Source organism: Tasmannia lanceolata, unplaced genomic scaffold (genome assembly GCF_043159265.1).
Source record: "Tasmannia lanceolata isolate RefF3 unplaced genomic scaffold, GAP_Taslan_0.1 ptg000019l, whole genome shotgun sequence".
In the NCBI taxonomy this organism is placed as follows: domain Eukaryota; kingdom Viridiplantae; phylum Streptophyta; class Magnoliopsida; order Canellales; family Winteraceae; genus Tasmannia; species Tasmannia lanceolata.
In genome coordinates, this window is record NW_027518696.1 from 12,116,899 (window position 1) to 12,130,778 (window position 13,880).

The window sequence follows — 13,880 nt, forward strand, 5'->3', positions numbered from 1 at the left end:
GAAGGTGATCTGAGATTATTGTTTTGACCTGGGAGAATCAGAAGTTGATTCTGATCAGGAAAGAAGATTCATCAAAAATAAGACTCTCATCGAATTGACTCGGATTCCATTTCATACGATACTTCAGGTAAGTTTTCTCCTTAACCTTAAGAATTTTATTTATTTATCTGGTATATAATAGAGATTAGATGTTTTGTGATTGTTATTTTGCTTTAAATTGAGCTCAATTTTGTTGAAGTGCTTAGATGAATAGTGTAATTAGTAGGACTTGTTATCTCTGGTGTTTGTGATCTTGATTTCATCTCATTTTTTTTATTAATTTTATTTTTAGGTTTTCAATTTAAGTTATATTCTGAGAATTAATTGCAATTTATTAATTTTTCTTAGAGTTCATGTGACATACTGGTAGAATGTAAATTATGTTACATTTTATATATATATATATATATATATATATATATATATATATATATATATATATATGCTTTCTAGTCTAGTTTTACCTAAATTCATGGTTTTGTGTCAATACTAAAAAAGGAAAAGGAACAAGAGAAGACCTTTGTTCGGTAAGGAAATTAATATAACTCAATTTAGTTGGGAAACATATATCAATACAAAGTAATTTTTATTATTATTTATTATTCCTTAGAAACATTTATCTCATTTGATGTCAACAGGCTTTCTTATTATTATTAGGCTGGTGGCATTTATAATGGCTCAAAATCATGTGCTTTATGTGTAAGTGGTCTGGCAATAAAATGTTTACATGAACACAAGCCCCCTTTTCACTTTGACTAGAGCAGCCCTTGTATTCTTGATTTTGAAAGCCCTTCACATTCTTTTTTTTTTTTTTATAATGGCAGCCCTTATAGTTTTGTCTTGGCAACCACATTGAAATCCCTCTTCATCTTCTTCTATTATATAGACCATTGTATCAGCCATCTTCTTCTGAATAATCTCAGCCATATAGACCATCAGTTTCACCCAAAATCTTATTTCCATTTCCATTTCTAAATTCCACCTCCATCATCACCTTCTTCTACCTCCCCTGTAGCTTTCATTAATTCAAGTTGCCCAAAGTTGGTTCTTCACTTTATTTATAACACTACAAATTATCTAAAATAAGTTTTCATCTTCACATTTAACACTACGTGTTACACAAAGTTCCATTCATCAATATTTCAGAAGGCAGAACCTGTAACCTAGCCATAAGATATGTTTTATTTCTATAAACTGATTTATTTATTTTTATGGTTGATCTGTATTATTTTTATATTAGAAAATTTTAATGTGTTCTTAAGTCTCAATTATCTAATATGTTTTTTTTTATTAGAATATTCCAGTTGGAATGGTTTGGATCTCTGAACAGTATTAGAATAGTAGGTTTCCTTTGGATTTTGACTTGGTATGCGCTTAAATGTGTTACGATTAAGATGACTTGTTGGTTCCAGTTACTTTACCTTGTAATCCATGAATGCCTTTCTAATTAAATACTTGAATGTGTTTCTGACACTAGAATATGGCACTTCATTTTTGATATGATAGCAGCAATTAAGGCATTATTTCTGTTTGACATTCATATCCCGTTAACAGTTCAGTACGAAATCCCTTGGTTTAGACCATTTGCAAATTTTGACTTTAATGTTTGAAGGCATTTGTCTTGTATTGGAAGAAGTATCTGTTGGTTTCCAATGAAATTTTGGCTTACAAGTATTTAATTCAGTCTATCTCTTAGTTGCTTGCGTCAATAAATGTAGAGTTTAGTGCTCCATTAATTGTTTGTATTAACGGGTGAAGAGGTCATTGCTTCTCTTAATTTTATTTTTTTTTAGACAAGGCACAAAGTCAGTCTTCTATTTCACATGTAGTGCTAAAGGCTGCGCAAATTTCAGTAATGTTATGTGTAAACCAATTCATTTATTTGCGGTCCAGCTTATGTTATTTTATTTTTGTCTGTTACAAAATCATCCCCCATATACCTTGTATAATATTTGCAGCCCTCACATCCTTTGATGATAACAGCCCCATGCCTTTGACAATTCAGCCCCGGTTTTAGCACAAAAGCAGCTCCTGTTTTAGCATAGTTTAAAACCTGTTTTGGCACAAAACAGCCCTTGTTTTGCATCAATTCGGTTCATGTTTTACATTAATTCAGCCCGCAGTTTAGTCCAACATATTCATTTTAGCTGATTTGGGTATGGCAACAAAAATCTTTGGTTAAAAATATTTTTTTTTTATAAGAGAAGAAAGGAAAAGAAGCTCGCATATCTGTCAGTTAACATTAGAGTCGATCCTTATAGCTTATTCACAAGGAAGGTAGTTCGTGACCTGCTAAGCTGGATTACTCTGGGACTTACTGTGTTGGAGGGAATTCTAAAAATTTGGTTGGAAGTGGAACCTTCCATTCAGCTGTACATTATTTGCTATCTATTATTACTACTGCTCATGGTTGCTGCCCTGTAAGTTATATGCCCAGTAACTGTAATTTGGTTCGGTTCATAAGCATATAACTGTTGTCCATTGCTTGCTGCCCATTATTGGCTATCCTGCAAAAATTTTACAATTTATAAGCATAGCAGTAAGTATCTTTGACTTATAACTGTAATTTGGCCTTGTGTTGGTTGTGTCTTGATTCTTGATCCAGTATATGTTAATAAAAAATCATAAGGATGTCTTAAGTTTGTATGTCTATGTCTTATGCTAATGCTAGTTTTTCAGATCTTCATTCTGGATATCTTGACAAGGTCTGGGCATTCTATTTGGTTTTAGTTTCAGTTTTTCTTTTTATACATAGAGATCTTTGTAATCTAGTCAATTTAGATGAATGTGATTTTAGGGTTGAAGTAGAATACATGTGCTAATGCTATCACTGAATTGAAGAAGGGTTTAAATTTCATTTTAACATATCTTGTTGGCTTTGACAACTGTCTTGTCCATAGTATAAGTTCAGATGACCAAAGATTAATACATCATGAGAATGTTCTATCGATAGTATAAGTTTACATACCAGTTTATTCATTAGTGTACACACCAATTCACACACCAGTTAATGCATCAATTTATGCATCAGTTTACACAGTAGTTCACACACTAATTGACATATGAATTTATGTATCAGTTCCTACAGCTATACTATTATCGGCCGTACAAGTTATACTTATTTGATCTTATTCAGATGATAAAACTGATCCTTATCATTGAAAATATATGTGTTATGACTGTTCTTGAGCTTAAATTTGCATATTAAAAATTGTTTGTGTAATTTCTCATCCAGTCAAGATATGCAATTACATGTTTTTTTCCGATGAATTATTACTCTTGGATTATTGTAGCTGGATAAACTAAATTTGGATAATTGATAAACTGATAGTGCTCCATATGTTTAGAAATATACGTATGGTTGTTTAACTATTTGGGAGTGACACAACAGAACTTTGAATTAACAGTATATATTCGAGTATATCATTGCTAAGATGCTTCATACATTCGTTGGATTGGAAAATTGTTTGAGCTAAAAATCATTTCATTAAGTTTGATCATTTATTAAATTGTCTTTACCTCATCGTATAACCAATGTAATGGAAGTGTAAAGTTCAGAAAACTTAGTTATTGGGATTATAGAATCTTGCTTTATAAAAGAATGGTTTGCACAGGTTATTAAATATTCAAGCACAGAATGCCAAATAGAACAGTTGACTTTCATAGTCTAGATATAAATAATTTTTCTTGTTTAGCTTTGTATAAGTTTAAAATAGTGATTTACTTGAACAGAAGAAGGTTTATTGCTTATTTTATTTGATCAAAGAATGATATTAATTTGGTCATATTTCAATAGATACAATTTTAGATTGTCATTATTTTCGATAGGAAATTATTTTACTTTGGTCGTGTTTTGATAATTATGCAGTCTTATCATGGAGGTATCATATCTCTCTTACGGTCTTGTTTATAGACAGCAGATATATCCTTAGGGGACTTGCATAGTCTATATAGTGTTCCCCTCTTCTGTTATAAGACTAACTCAGTCTTTTAGACAAGAGCCATGAATATTAGAGGGCGATGAAGGCGTTAACCCAAGCCCATCATTAGGGGACTTGCTCAGTCTAAGTAGCACTCCTCTCTTTTGTTTTAAAAAGAGTTGCCTAGTCTTTTTAGATGTGCATTCCTTAAATCTCAGGTCCCCATTCATTGCAAGGGCAATGAAGGAGCTATCTAGAGCCTTCTTAGGAGACAGGCCGTGTCTCATTTATTTGAGTGGCTATCACCCTTTTAGGGAGACAAGCTATGTCTCAGCAGAAAGTCATAACCTTTTTGGAGACAAGCTTTATCTCTTTGGTCATAGTGTTCTCTCTTCTAGGAGACTTGCCCAGCCTCACTAACACCCTTCTTTGTCTCATTTTTTTTCTAAGAGACATGTCTTGTCTCATTAACACCTCCCTCTCAGAGTTACTAGTTTCAAAACCAGTCTTTTAGCGTAAGAGTCTATCCTTAGTCAGAGAGTCATTCTTTCAGAAGTTAGTCCTATCATTATAGGGGTTAGATTTCCGTCCAACCTCTTATCAAGTCATATGATTTTATCCAGTTCCTTGCAAGGTATAGGATGCTCTCCAACCTTTGCAGAGCTGTGATTCTGTTCTTTCCCCCCGCAAAGCATAGGATGCTGTCCAACCTTTGCGGGATTTTCAAGAGTCTGTCCTACCCTTATGATGATAGGATGCTGTCCTCTTGTGTCAAAAAACACTTAAAAATTCAAAAAAACATCTAAAAACTAAAAATCTCAAAAATCTTGAGTCATTCAGAGTAGTTAGGAGAATCTATTCCGAACTACGTTGGCTTGATCCCTTTCCACTGGGTACGTAGTGCAGCTTGGGATCCACATCACAGGTCCAGCCAAACCTTTAAAAATAAACATTTCAAACCCTCCAAAAATACAATGCTTCTTCAAAATCTTTTCAAAAAGATCTTCCCCTAGAGTTAGGAGTCTGTCCTAGCTGTTTGGGGTGTTTAGAGTTAGGAGACTGTCCTGATTTGTATTGATATGGTGTGTCCTGTCATGTGAGTGTCCCTAGAGTTAGGAGGCCTCGAGTCGATCGGTTAGACATTTAGTCGAACCGATGGCTAGACTATGAAGCATATAGTCAGCCCATGGTTTTCATTAGGTTGCACAGCCTAGATACACATATGATGTAGGGTCCACCTGCATTAGCTTAAGGCTAACCAACTTGCATTAGTTAGGGCATATAGAGAGTCCTAAAAATTACAATTCACTTGAATTTAAGCAATCGTATAAAAAACTTTAAAAAATCAATCGAGTTTAGTGGATCCAGTCTAGGATAGCGGTTCTAGACGGTTAGGCATCGTAGTTAGAATAGGTCATCGAACTACGTTGACTCTGATTCTTCCCGAGGCAGGGATATGTAGAGCAGCTGGGATGGACGACCATCTTGGTCCGAGTCAAGTCCTGCATTAGAGTTTTAGGATTCATCTTGTTCAGTCATCTATAGAGTTGATTTGTGTTGTGTGTTTTGCTGTATTTTCTTACTTTCATGTACAGATCATATACCTTTAGCGGTAGCATGCATGTGTTTGCACATTGGAACTCAGATACCAATTATGTATGACACTCATAACTTAGCTCTTTAGGCTTGTCACTCAGAATCTAGCTATTCCTAGATGACACTTATTTCATTTCTTTTATGCGTGGTCATTATTCATCTCCGAGACATGCATGATTAGATAGACGTCTTCTCGGAGATATTGATTCCCATTTCATATGACTTTTGCCCAAAACTCTTCAAAATCATTAAATAAATGGCATAAGAGACCAGGTGCTTGCACTTGAGCGGACGAGGTGCTCTTCGGACCTTCCAAATTCGTAACCAGGCACGAACCTTTCTTTTATAATCTCTGGTTATCTGTTGCAACAGAGCATAGTATGGGATCCTTGGCCCACTTCCTTGGATGGCGACTCTTCTTTGTTTAAGGTACGCCTCGAATCTGGGCTAGTCCCCGAATTGAGAGGTATCTCACCTTATATCGCCACTCATGCTGTGAGAGGCACTTCTTTCGAGAGTTCCTTGGTAGAGCTCTCCATTCACGTGGATGATCCTAAGACTCAGCAGTATGGGGCTCGTCCCCTCGCCTCTCTCGGATCGGGGTCCACACCGGAATGTGAACCCAATGCGAACCCAATATCTGGAAACTAGGATGGTGACTATATAGAGTTATTATGGGTCCTAGGCCCAATTTTAGGTGGTGACTCTACCCAATTTTCATAAGGAATCCGGTTCGCTCGATTCCATGTGGAAACCACATTGAGGCCTTTGTCGGTCTCCATAAAAGGGTCCAAGTCGGCGAGGACCCATAGAGAAGTTAATGGGCCATCAGCCCTTTACAAAAATAGATAATGACCAGCAGAGCCTCCTGTGGGACATGATCCCGCGAGAGGGACGTGGCGCGCGAGCCGCCGCGCGCTCTCTCTTGGTCTCTCGTTCCCACGCGATTGGCGTGTGCATTTTATTTGTTGATTTGAATTCGTCTTTCCTGTGAACTTGGGATCACTAAGGCAATCCGAATTCCACACGAAAGAGATTGACAGAGTCGCCACCTAGATGTGGGATCTAGGACCCATAATTAACCAGAAATCTAGACTCGCTACCTGGTTACGAGAATGGAAGGTATGGGGAGTTATCCACCACATGCACCATTCTTGCCCGATAATCGGTCTTCGATTCTAAAAGCTAACTCTTTTAAATTTATTTTAAATGGCTCATTCAACTCTATGTTATTGTGCGAACTAAGTGACATGCATCCTATGATCTAATTTTAATGTGAATCCTAAATGTGTATCTTGATTTCTTAATTTGTCTGGATTCAATCTAGGTGAAAGTTCTCCTAAAATTCTAATTTCATGAAAAAACCTAAGTGATTTGATTAAGCATTTACAAGAAAATTAATATACAAAACACCACAATTTGTTGTGGTGCCGACTCGCGGGTGGTATGCCATCAGACATCCAAGCTGCCTACGTACCCAAGCCTCACTGGGATCAGAGTCGACGTAGTTCGGTGCACCTAAGCTAAGCTACTTATGCCTAACTCAACTAGGACACCGACTTAGACGGATTTGACTGTTTCAACAGTTTTAAAAGTAGTTATTTAATTCAAGTTGAGGATTTTATTATCTTAGGATTTCATCTAAGATGCTATATGATTCTTATCTAAATGCAAATTGTTCCTTAGACTAATGCAGGTTTGCCTACATCCTAGTTTACTAGGCTTGTCTTAAGGAAAGATTGGGTGACTAGTGTAACTAGACCTATGGCACGGTTGCTATTCATAGCAAGCGTCCGTGATGAGGCTGGACTCCTAACTCTAGGACTCCCTAAAACCTAGGACACGGCACGACACCAGCGTTCCTAAATTGGGCTCTAATGGTTCTTAGATTGGAAACCATAATCCAATGGTTCCGGAAGACTCAAGATGAATTGATTTCAGTTCTGGGAGTTAACAAATTTCAGATTTTGAGGATTTTCAGTTTCTGGACATTTAAGGAATACCAACGGTTCTAGGGTTCGCCAATTTCGGCCTAGAATGGCATTGTTAGGATTCAATTACAGTTCACCAAAACAAACAAACTATAATAACCGGTAAAAATATATATATAGAAAATGGGTAGAATACATATATTAAAAGTTACCAATAACCACTATGTCAATAGTCACTATGCAAGATTTCTATTTATAATTACTATTCAAAACTACTATTCACAGTAGGACCCGCTAAGTACTATTCATACATCAGCGGGCCCCACACCAGCGGGTCCCACATCAGCGGGATCCACATCAGCGGGATCCACACAAGCGGGTCCCACATCAGCGGGACCCAACGCAGCGGGAACCGTCAATAATTGGAAACGAAATAATAATTAAATATTCCACCGACGAAAATAATACTTAAATAATATAAATCATCGCGGTCAAAAAACAATAATTTAATAATATTAATCACCGACAAAAATAATAATTTAATAATATTAATCGACGAAAATAATAATTTAATAATATTAATCATCCTAGTACTGTTCACGCAACCTTTACTATGTACGAAAATAAAAATTTCATCCTATTACTATTCAAACAGCTGTTACTATTCTCGACAATTTAATAATCAACTTCGAACACCAACGACAAAAAGATAAAAATAAATAAATAAATAAACATAAAAATAAATAAATGGATGGGATATTTGAGATACCTGGGCGAAGAACAGATGGCGGACAACGAAATGGGGAGATAGGGCCTCTGGGTGAAGCAGGGTTGATCGGAGAATGTCAGGAAAGTGGAGCTCGAGCTCTCCTATGGTGGAACTCCCCGCCGAATCCGAGAGCAGAACAATTCTGAAAATATCGCCTATGTGTGATCCGCTTATGCTCTCCTCTTCTTCTTCTTTTTTTTTTTTTTTTTTTTTTCTTTTATTCTTTTTCTTCTCTGCTGGATGGAGGGAGAGTATGAGAGATAGGGAGATGGTATAAGATGGTCGAGGAACGATGAGATGGCTGCGGTCGGATGTATGGAGGGAGGGAGATGAGCGCGAGAGAGATGAGAGGGATGGAGAGGGAGATATGTAGAGAGTGTGGGAAGGTGAAAGAAACAGAGAGGTCGTGGGAGTGACAGAGAGATACAGAGAAGTAGAGAGCTAGAGAGAGAGAGAGAGAGAGAGAGAGAGAGGCCGAATGTGAGGAACAAAGGGTAGGGAGGAACGTAAAAAAATAAAAATAAAAATGAGAGGTCGCTGCTGTTTGGGATGGGGCGTGGGTAATAGAGTGAGAGATGGGGAAAGCAGAGAGAGCACCGAGGAAGACCTGAGCGTGAGAGAATGCTCCGGGTAGAGGTCTGTCCCCCTCAAGGATCAGAGAGTCCCCTTTTTATAGAGCCGATCCTCCTTTCTTTATTCTTTTTTTTTTTTTTTAATATCAGATCTCCGTATTCCCCGCCAATTATCAAGAATTTTTCTTCCTTTTGTGGGCCACCTCCACTATAAAAAAATTGCCGATCTTACGTGAGAATGCCAATGTTGAATTTTTCTTCCTTTTGTGGGCCACCTCCACTATAGAAAATTGCCGAACTTACGTGAGAATGCCGATATTCCTCCACCGCAGTTCTTTTTTTTGTTTTTTTTAATGCCAATATTCCTCCATTTCAACTCTTTTCTTCTTTTTTTAATCTTAAATATCATTCCCATTTCAACTCTTTTTTTTTTTAATCTTAAATATCATTCCCATTTCAACTCCCCTCTTCCTTCTTTGACCATTGCTTGGGAATACTTCCCACGCGAGAAGCACGCCCTTTTTTTTTTTTTTTAATAAATAAAGAATCTTTCTTCACTGTGCGTTTCCACTATCATGATCTAAACTGTCCATTTAATGGGGCCACCCGACAATCTTAACTGCTCAAATATGGAGCTGCGATGAATTGATTGACCGCACCTTAACCTCTTCTATAAGATGATCCTAGCTATTCAATTGATGGGCCGCAACGAGAATGGGTCGCCAAAATCATTTCCATTGAGTGATCCAATCCGCCCACTTAGTGGGCTGCAATACAAATGGGTGGGGCCCACAAATCATTTCCTTAGTTTGATCTGAACTGCTCAACTTGATGGTCATCTATAAGCCTTAGATCGAAGAAGGTTTATCATTTATTTTCATTGAAACAATATGCGGGCCCCTTGATTGATCCAAATTTAAACAAATGCTCAATGCGGGCCCACTGACAGGTCCAAACTCTCCCTTGCTCGGATTCTTCTGAATAACCCATCTCAATACTTAGCGGAAAAATGCGAACCTGGCGGAAATGATTGAAAAGATCAAGAAAGCATGAGAGACGGACACAGGAATGGAAAACACTAGAAAACACTAGAACCCGACAACGACACACTAACTTCTTTGTTGATTAAAGTGGGGAAAAATGGGGTGTCTACACCTCCAAACGTGGTGTAAGAAAATGAAATGAAAGGAAAAGAAAAGCAAGATAGCGACACCCCACGTGAGTTGCAAAAGCCCAAAGAAGGAGGACCACACCTAGATTGAAATGACAGAGCAGGGACGCAGGGCACAGGGACCGCCGCAGACCGGGGGCCCATAGTTTCAAGCCCCACGAGTGTTTTAGCAGATCTTTGCAAGGTCTCCTGGTGTGCCGTTTGATCGTCCCTACGTCGATTAGTTTCAGAGCTAAGGATGTTGTTGCCATGATGTACATGACAAGTTGAGGAGATCGTTACCCCCAGGGACGGAGCTAGGAATTTGCTCTGGGGGGGAGAGAATAGTCGTTATAGCATGCTCCCCCCTCCCTCCCTCCCTCCCTCCACACACACACACACATGCACGCGCGCGCACACAAAAATCACTTTCTGCATTGGAAATCCCAATAATTTCTGATATTTTCTATATGGGAATTGCTAGCGTCCATCGCAAAAGGGTTTTCACAGCTGGTTCGTCGCACATCAAGTAGCCACCTCGTTAATAAATAGAACAACTTTTGTCTCCATTTGCGAGGTGGCTGGTCTGACGTGCAACAGACCCGCCGCGGAAAGCCTTTTGAGATGGAGCTTAGCAAATCCCTATTTATATAGTGCGTGGGTAAAGTTTGAGTATTTTTTAGAAAATACTGTGGGGTCAACTTCACAGGATGATCCAAACCATTCATTTTTTGGGCTACAACATAAGTGCCACACCATAGGATGATCCAAACGTCTATTTTTTGGGCACAACCTATTTACGTTGTGGCCCATTAAATGGACAATCCCGAACATTACAAATTTACAAATAGAGGATTACACCATATAAAATCTTGTGGGTAAGGTGTGATTGCCTTAATCAATTCAATGGTTTGGATCATCACGTGCCCCCCCCCCCCCCCCCCTTTATGGTACTATTTTTCAAACACCTGCTTACACCATATATAATCTCATATATAAGGTGAAATTCCAATAATGATATCGTAACCGACTAGGGAACAGAGAGTGAAACCAAACAAATAGCGTATCCGCAGGATATATGGCAATCTGCTTCCTTGATTCTTGGATTTTTACCCCTTGATATGGCAAAACTACCCCTCTCATGGGGTGTTGAAACGAGAGGGGGGCCATTAATTAGAGAGCGTGGGCATTACTTTAGAAAGAGAAGGGTTGTGAAAAGTGTAAACCCTGTAATATAGGGAAAAAATCCAGATTTTCATTTTGGGCGGGTACGAAGGGGGGCAAGTGGGCAACTTTACTAAAACAACGCTTAAACCTCTATACATACGAAAACAATCAGAATTTCAGAGGGGGCAATTGCCCCCCGGACCCCCCTTGGCTCCGTCCCTGGTTACCCCTCCAGACTCTTAGCCTGATTTAGCTTTGGAGAACGATCAACTTTGACGACAAGTAGAAGATTTGGCACAAAAGATTATACTACTCGAAACTCACATCCATGAGGACGATCTCTCTGGATTCGAGGGTGTCTTCGAGAATCCACTCTAGCCGTGTATCTCCCAATCTCCCTTACCTCGTGCTTATGATCACAACACTACATAGTTGAACCCTCCAATTGGGGCCAACAAAATGAAATAAATTTAACCATTATATCTAAATCAAAAGGGATTTGGTAGCGTCCATCGTAGAAGGTATTTCGCGGATGGTCCGTCCAAGATGCAACCTAGTGACCGAACCTACTTTGTGCAATACTAGATTGGCCGAATTCAATATGCTTTCTTGTTGGTGGGCCGAAATTGATAATGCCACCCCTTATTGGCCGAAGTTTCTTTTGGCTAATTCACCTCCGTGTTGGGCGCCTCTCCCTTTTGATAATTCACCCCTTTCCCCTTTTGATGTTAGGCGTTTTTTTTTTTGGATACTTCCCTAGTTGGATGTTTTTGGCTTTCCTTATTTACCTTGTTTCTTTCTTTTGCAATGCCACCTCACTTATTCCAATCTTAGCCAAAGAGAAGAAGGAAGGAAGAGAAAATAAAGGGAAGTGTTGGACGAGAAATAAGAAAGGAAGGGGAAGGATTGGGCAATTTTCCTTTGTGGAAGATATCTTTCCTCTCTCAGATTCAAATAAATATTATATATGGGATAGGGGTGGTCAGCCAGAGGGGACTCTCTTAGGCTACCACTCTTTAAACTCTTTAAACTCTCACTCTTTTATCTCTCTCTACCCAAACCGTCCACCATCCAATCCAACCATCAAGGCAAGGAAGGGGGAGGATTCGGCCATTGAAAGAGGAGGAGACTAAGTTTTTCTTACTTTGTTCTTTATTTTACAATTTCAATTCCAATTCAATGTATTCTTGTTACAATTTCAATTAAAGAAGAAGTTACTTTTATTTCTTTCCCTTCTCAAGTTCTTAGATGGCATTTAAATTTCTTTGTTTTTGTTTCTTTCAAATTTTTCATGAGTAGCTAAATCCTAATTACTTAGGATTTAGATGAAGCCATGGGAAGGAGAAAGATTAATAATTAAAATCAATTGTGTGAAAAATAAAACAATATATAGGGGTTATATTTGTGACATCCCAATCATTCATGCCATTGGAATTTATCCTTTTGTATGAGTAATTGTTGCTGAACCTTTATAGATGCTTATATAATCTTTAAAATTGGAGTGTGTCTTTGATAAATTACTCATGGGAAATGACATCCTTTGATCTTATCTTTCATTGACCAGATTTATTAAATATACAATTCAATGCAAAAGTTGTTTTAATCATTAATTTAATCTAAATCCATGGTGGATTCTAATCCTAAGTAATCTTTTACAATTGAATTGTATTTGTTTTAGTTAAGAAATCAATCGAATTTTCAAATCAATCTAGTGTAGTTTAATTACAATCGGATTTTCTAATTCAAAGTGGTGTTAAATTTCGGTTTTAGTTTTTGGTTTTCCAATTAAGTGAAGTGGTTGAATTTTGTAAGTAATTAAATCTGAAATTTTTAGTTAGATTAGATAATTAATAAAGATCTCTTGAATAGTTGTGCACTTTGCCTTAGAAAAGAGTTTAAGCTTTAATCTATCTCTTCCCTGAGTTCGACCCTTATTTACACGTGATCCGTGCACTTTGCGGTTAATTTATTATAACAATCATGCCATAAGGAAACAAAGGTACCTGTAGGATTCCTACATAAATAAACAATCCGAGAATTAGATTCAGTGACCGATTCTGGTAGAGACGTGTAAGGTCTGTGAGTGGTGAAGAGTCTTGGGGACGGAATGTTGGTTAGATCAGGAACCTTGTTATCGCATAGAGCTGATTTTCGAAGAAAGGGACGAGGTCATGGGAGTTGGTGTTGAGCAAAGGATGCTGAGTGAGAGTAACGAAAGTGAGGGCCTTCAACCAAACAGTGCATAATTTTGGTGTCGTGATCACAATTATATAACTTTCACTGGCTCGAAAGTGTTCATTAGAAGCCATTGCTGCTTGTAATAAGATTGGAGTATACCAGAAGCCTTGACACTGGTAGTCGTAAAATTCGTACCATCCTTTTGTTTTTGGGAAAGAGGAGATTAGTTCCTTGAATTCTTTCCTCATTCCTTCATCTTCTTCATAGAGATGAGAGTCGTTGGAGGAAAAAGTGGATGCTTCCATCGTGAAGTTAGAACTGTTCAGATCTCAGGACATCAATCATGTTCTCAATAAAAGCTGAAGATCTTCTCTACACACTTGTACTCCACTTCTTAATGTATCACCATTTTCAGTTTAGACTTTAGAGAAGGTCCCATGAAATGGTTGACTTTTGAAGCTGAAACTAATTAATTTAGTCTTTTTTCTATGTAAGGGTGATGCAACTAAGATTAAGATTTCAAGGAAGCTGAATCATTCCAAAAAAAGAAGAAGAAAG